This window comes from Neoarius graeffei, chromosome 28 (assembly GCF_027579695.1).
Source record: "Neoarius graeffei isolate fNeoGra1 chromosome 28, fNeoGra1.pri, whole genome shotgun sequence".
Classification (NCBI taxonomy): Eukaryota; Metazoa; Chordata; class Actinopteri; order Siluriformes; family Ariidae; genus Neoarius; species Neoarius graeffei.
In genome coordinates, this window is record NC_083596.1 from 24,062,406 (window position 1) to 24,068,405 (window position 6,000).

Here is a 6,000-nt window from a genome sequence, read left to right on the forward strand (position 1 = left end):
AACCCATCTGTATGTGTGTGGTACACATACCCAGAGCAGTGAGCAACTGTGCTGCACCACCCAGGTGCTCAAGGGCATGTCAACCATTCTTGCTGGTCCAGGGAATCAAACCAGCAACCTTTTGGGCCCAAAGCTGCTTCTCTCACCTTTAGGCCATGGCTTCCCCAGATGATCTGCTATTCCAATATTGTCAGACAGTCTAATAACAGTATTGTAGTTCCCAGACCTGGGCACATCCTGGAAGTAAAGCTCTATTTTTAAACAATGGGAAATTGCACTTATGCCAATCTTTATTATGACTAATAAACTGGGAAGACAGATATAAAAAGATCCCATAGAAAAATTTAAGCAAAATGAGACTGTAAATCAGAAGTAATCCATCCATCCCTCCATCCATTATCTATACCACTTATCTGTCAGGGTTGTGGATGAGCTGGAGCCAATCCTACCTGACTTCAAGCAAGAAGTGAGGTACAACCTGGGTAGGTCACCAGTCTATCACAGGACTAACATAGAGAACAATCATTCACACACATTCATACCTATGGGCAATGTAGAGTAGCCAGTCAACCTAATCCACATGTCTTTGGAATGTGGGAGGAAACCAGAGCACCTGGAGGAAACCCACACAGGCATAGGGAAAACATGCAAACTCCACATAGAAAGACCCCAGTTGGTTGCGAGATTTGAAGCCAGAACGTTTTTGCTGTGAGGTGACTGTGTTAACCACTGCATTTGCAATTTTTTAAAACATTTTGATCATTAATATTTTCAATTTTACTATTTCATTTGAAATGTTTGGCACAAAACTACCTCCATACAGAAAGCCTTGACCTCAACCCCACTAAATGAATTTAGGATGACCTAGATTCTAGAACACTACTGTGCCCCAAGCCTGACATCAGTGTCTGACCTCACTGTGGCTGAATGAACACAAATCTCCGCAGTCACACTCCAAAATCTTGTGGAAAGCCTTCCCCAGAAGAGTGGAAGTTATTATAACAGCAAAGGGGAACAAAATCTGAAACGGGATGTTGAAAAACATGGTGTGTCCAAAAACTTTTGGCAACATAGTGTATTTGAATGCCCCTTTTAATCACAGATCACAATAGGCTAGCATTTATAGTTTTCTGGTGTTTTTATTTATTTATTTATTTATTTAAATGCAGCCTACATGTTTGACTTAATCTAAAGAATGCAAAATTCCAAACGTCACTTCTCAAAAAGGGAAAGCAGTGGACCTGGCAACACTACCAGCAGCCATGTGCAGGACGATGAATCTTAAATTTATTCTTAAAGTGTACTGATTGTACTTGAGAAAAAAATTGTGTCTGCTGCTCTGTTGTTGGATCGTTAATGTCAGTATCATAATGATTAATGATAATGATGCCAGTATAGTAATATTAATGATAATAATGGCATATTAATTATGGGAAATGACCTTCATATTTAAGTGTGTAAAATTGTCAGTCCTGCGTGCTGTGGCGCGTGCACCTGAAGATGCGCTGAGTGGACTCCAGCACGCGCGCCATGAATGATGCGCACCTGAACTCAATGAAGGAACTATGTGTGCACCTATTTAAGGACTGTGCTGATGCACAGTCAGTGCAAAGTATTACACTACATCAGTACGCATTACCAAGCCTTACTACGCGTGTTTCTGATTTCTGTGTCTGTTTCTCGTTCCCGTTTTCGCTTTGCCTCTGATATTCTGTTTGTGCCTCACCTGACCCTGTTGCCTGTTTCACATTTTGTATTTTGCCTGTCGATTTGGATTGTTTGCCTGTATGTGTGTTTTGCACTTTTATTATTAAACTGAAACTTTCTGCACTTACATCCGCCTACCTGACAGAATACTTCACCATACAATGGATGTAGCAGAAGTTTTTCAGCATGCGATTCCACGCCGCTTCCGGGTTTCCCTAAGCCATTATGATGGGTAAGCTTCATCATAATGTTTATTGCTGGATGAGCATGCAGATGGGTGGATTACCTGATCTGAGTCGAGCACCTGTGCCTTCGAAGCTCACAGACTTTCTTTAGCATGCTGAAGTTCTTGAATCATTGGAATAGGAGGAATCCCATGAAATTTTTTTTTTGGGGGGGTGGAGGCAATCATTCCGATGGCCGACATCCCAGAGGAGGCCGTCACTCCAGAGCTCCCTCCAGTGGCTGACGCAGCGGAGGATGCCATCACTTCAGAGCTCCCTCCAGTGGCTGATGCAGTGGAAGTGGTTGTCACTCCAGAGCTCCCTCCAGTGGCCGATGTAGAGACAGCAGAGGAGGCTGTTGTTCCTGAGCCCCTCCTAGAGGCGGTCTCTCCAGAGCTGGTTTCTCAGCCAGAACCAGCACCTGAATCAATGCCTGAACCAGAGTCTGTATCAGAACCCATGCCTGAAGCTGAGCCAGCACCAGCATCTGTTCCAGCACCAGCATCTGCTCCAAAAGCCAGTGCCAGAGTCAGTCAGCGCCAATGCCTGTTCCAGTGCCAGAGTCACAGTGCCAATGTTGGCTCCAGAACCAGTGCCAGAGCCAGCGTTAGAGTCTGTGCCAGTGTCTACTCCAGAACCTATGCCAGTGTTGGAGTCAGCTCCAGAGCCAGTGTCAGAATCTGCATCAGTGCCTATTCCAGAGCCAGTGCCCAGGTCAGCTGGAGCATCAGAACCTATGCCAGAGTCGATGCCTGCGCCAGCTTTAGTGCCAATGCCGGAGTCAAGGCCAGTGCCAGAACCTAAGCCTGTTCCAGAACCCATGTCAGAGGACGTCTGAGTGATTGCTGCCTCAACCAGTTATGAAGACATTGTCGTCCCTCTGCTGCCCGGCTATGAAGACGTCATCGCCTCTCCACTGCCGCCTGGCCAGGACCATAGCAATGCGCTGACAGAGCTCGAGCCCATGCCTGAGCCAAGTCCAGAGTTCAAACTAGAGCCAAGTCCTGAGTCTGAGTCCCATCCAGAGTTTGAACTGGAGCCAAGTCCTGAGTCCAAGTCAAGTCCAGAGCTTGAGTCCTCTACTGAGCCTGAATACAGCCTGGAGCCTGAGTCAAAGCTCGCTTCCTGCCCTGTGTCCAAGCCAGTTCAAGAGCTCCAACCTGAGTTATCTTCTGAACTTGAGCCAGAATCTAGCCCAGAGTTCAGTTTGTCACCAGAGCTCAAGATGTCTCCAGAGCTTGAGTCCAGCCCTGTCTCCAAGCCAGTTCCAGAGCTTCAATCTGAGTCATCTCCAGAGCTTGAGCCAGAGTCCACTCCAGAGCCCAGGCCATCTCCAGAGCTTAAGTCATCCCCAGAACTCAAGTCATCTTTGAAGCTTGAGCACAATTCCAGCCCTGTGCCCAAGCCAGTTCCAGAACTCCAGTTCGAGTCATCTCCTGAGCTGGAGCCAGAGTCCAACCCAGAGCTCAAGCCATCTCCAGAGCTTGAGCCCAGCCCTGAGTCCAAGCCAGATCCAGAGCTCAAGCCTGAGTCATGTCCTGAGCTGGAGCCAGAGTCCAGCCCAAAGCCCAACTTGTTTCCAGAGCCTGAATCCAGCCCAGAGCTTGAGTCCACCCTCAGTCCTGGATCTGAGCCAAGTCCAAGACCCAAGTCAAGTCCAGAGTCTGAGCATGATTCTAGCCCAGAGCCCAAGTCCAGTCCCAAGCTCAAGCCCACTCCTAGTCAAGAATCCAAGTCTTGTCCTGAGCCTGAGCCTGAACCCCCACCGGAGCCAAGTATGATGGATTTTCGCTCCCAGTGGGAGCTCTTTGGGAGGGGGTTCTGTCAGTCCTGCACAATGTGGCACGTGCACCTGAAGGTACTCCTCAGGCTGCGCGCACACCAAGTGGACTCCAGCGCATGCACCGTGAACGATGCGCACCTGAACGCAATTAAGAAACTATGTGTGCACCTATTTAAGGACTGTGCTGATGCACAATCAGTGTGACATATTACACTACATCAGTACGCATTACTGAAACTTACTACGCGTGTTTCTGATTTCCTGTTTCTTGATTCCTGTGCCTGTTTCTCGTTCCCATTCTCACTTTGCCTCTGATATCCTGTTTGCGCCTCAGCCAACCCTGTTGCCTGTTTCACGTTTTGTATTTTGCCTGTCGATTTGGATTGCCTATCCAGCCTGAATCCGGCTTGGGTTCAGGCTGGATAGGCTCCAGCTTGTCTGTGACCCTGTAGAACAGGATAAGCAGTTACAGATAATGGATGGATGGATGGATGGATGGATGGATTTGGATTGTTTGCCTGTGTGTGTGTGTTTTTTGTACTTTATTATTAAACTAAACTTCTGCACTTACATCCGCCTACCTCGCGTACCTTACAAAAATAATAGAAAAGTAACAAAATATGGAAACTTTTTAAACTGTAGAATGATAAAACTGCTTATGGAATGTATGACAATGCAACAACAACAAAAAAATCCCTTAAAAATCCCTGAAGAAAATTAGCCATCATTTTCACATAGTAGTTAAACCATGGTGAACATACAGTGGTCCTTGAAAGTTTGTGAACCCTGTAGAATTTTCGATATTTCTGCATAAATATGACCTAAAACATCATCAGATTTTCACACAAGTCCTAAAAGTAGATAAAGAGAACCCAGTTAAACAAATGAGACAAAAATATTATACTTGGTCATTTATTTATTGAGGAAAGTGATCCAATATTACATACCTGTGAGTGGCAAAAGTATGTGAACATCTAGGATTAGCAGTTCATTTGAAGGTGAAATTAGTCAGATGTTTTCAATCAATGGGATGACAATCAGGTGTGAGTGGGCACCCTGTTTTATTTAAAGAACAGGGATCTATCAAAGTCTGGTCTTCACAACACGTTTGTGGAAGTGTATCATGGCACGAACAAAGGAGATTTCTGAGGACCTCAGAAAAAGTGTTGTTGATGCTTATCAGGCTGGAAAAGGTTACAAAACCATCTCTAAAGAGTTTGGACTCCACCAATCCACAGTCAGACAGATTGTGTACAAATGGAAGAAAAACCATTGTTACCCTCCCCAGGAGTGGTCGACCAACAAAGATCACTCCAAGAGCAAGGTGTGTAATAGTTGGTGAGGTCACAAAGGACCCCAGCATAACTTCTAAGCAACTGAAGGCCTCTCTCACATTGGCTAATGTTCATGAGTCCACCATCAGGAGAACACTGAACAACAGTGGTGTGTATGGCAGGGTTGCAAGGAGAAAGCCAGTGCTCTCCAAAAAGAACATTGCTGCTTGTCTGCAGTTTGCTAAAGATCACATGGACAAGCCAGAAGGCTATTGGAAAAATGTTTTGTGGATGGATGAGACCAAAATAGAACTTTTTGGTTTAAATGAGAAGTGTTATGTTTGGAGAAAGGAAAACACTGCATTCCAGCATAAGAACCTTATCCCGTCTGTAAAACATGGTGGTAGTATCATGGTTTGGGCCTGTTTTGCTGCATCTGGGCCAGGACGGCTTGCCATCATTGATGGAACAATGAATTCTGAATTATACCAGCGAATTCTAAAGGAAAATGTCAGGACATCTATTCATGAACTGAATCTCAAGAGAAGGTGGGTCATGCAGCAAGACAACAACCCTAAGCACACAAGTCGTTCTACCAAAGAATGGTTAAAGAAGAATAAAGTTAATGTTTTGGAATGTCCAAGTCAAAGTCCTGACCTTAATCCAATCGAAATGTTGTGGAAGGACCTGAAGCGAGCAGTTCATGTGAGGAAGCCCACCAACATCCCAGAGTTGAAGCTGTTCTGTACGGAGGAATGGGCTAAAATTCCTCCTAGCCAGTGTGCAGGACTGATCAACAGTTACTGGAAATGTTTAGTTGCAGTTATTGCTGCACAAGGAGGTCACACCAGATACTGAAAGCAAAGGTTCACATACTTTTGCCACTCACAGATATGTAATATTGGATCATTTTCCTCAATAAATAAATGATCAAGTATAATATTTTTGTCTCATTTGTTTAACTGGGTTCTCTTTATCTACTTTTAGGACTTGTGTGAAAATCTGATGTTTT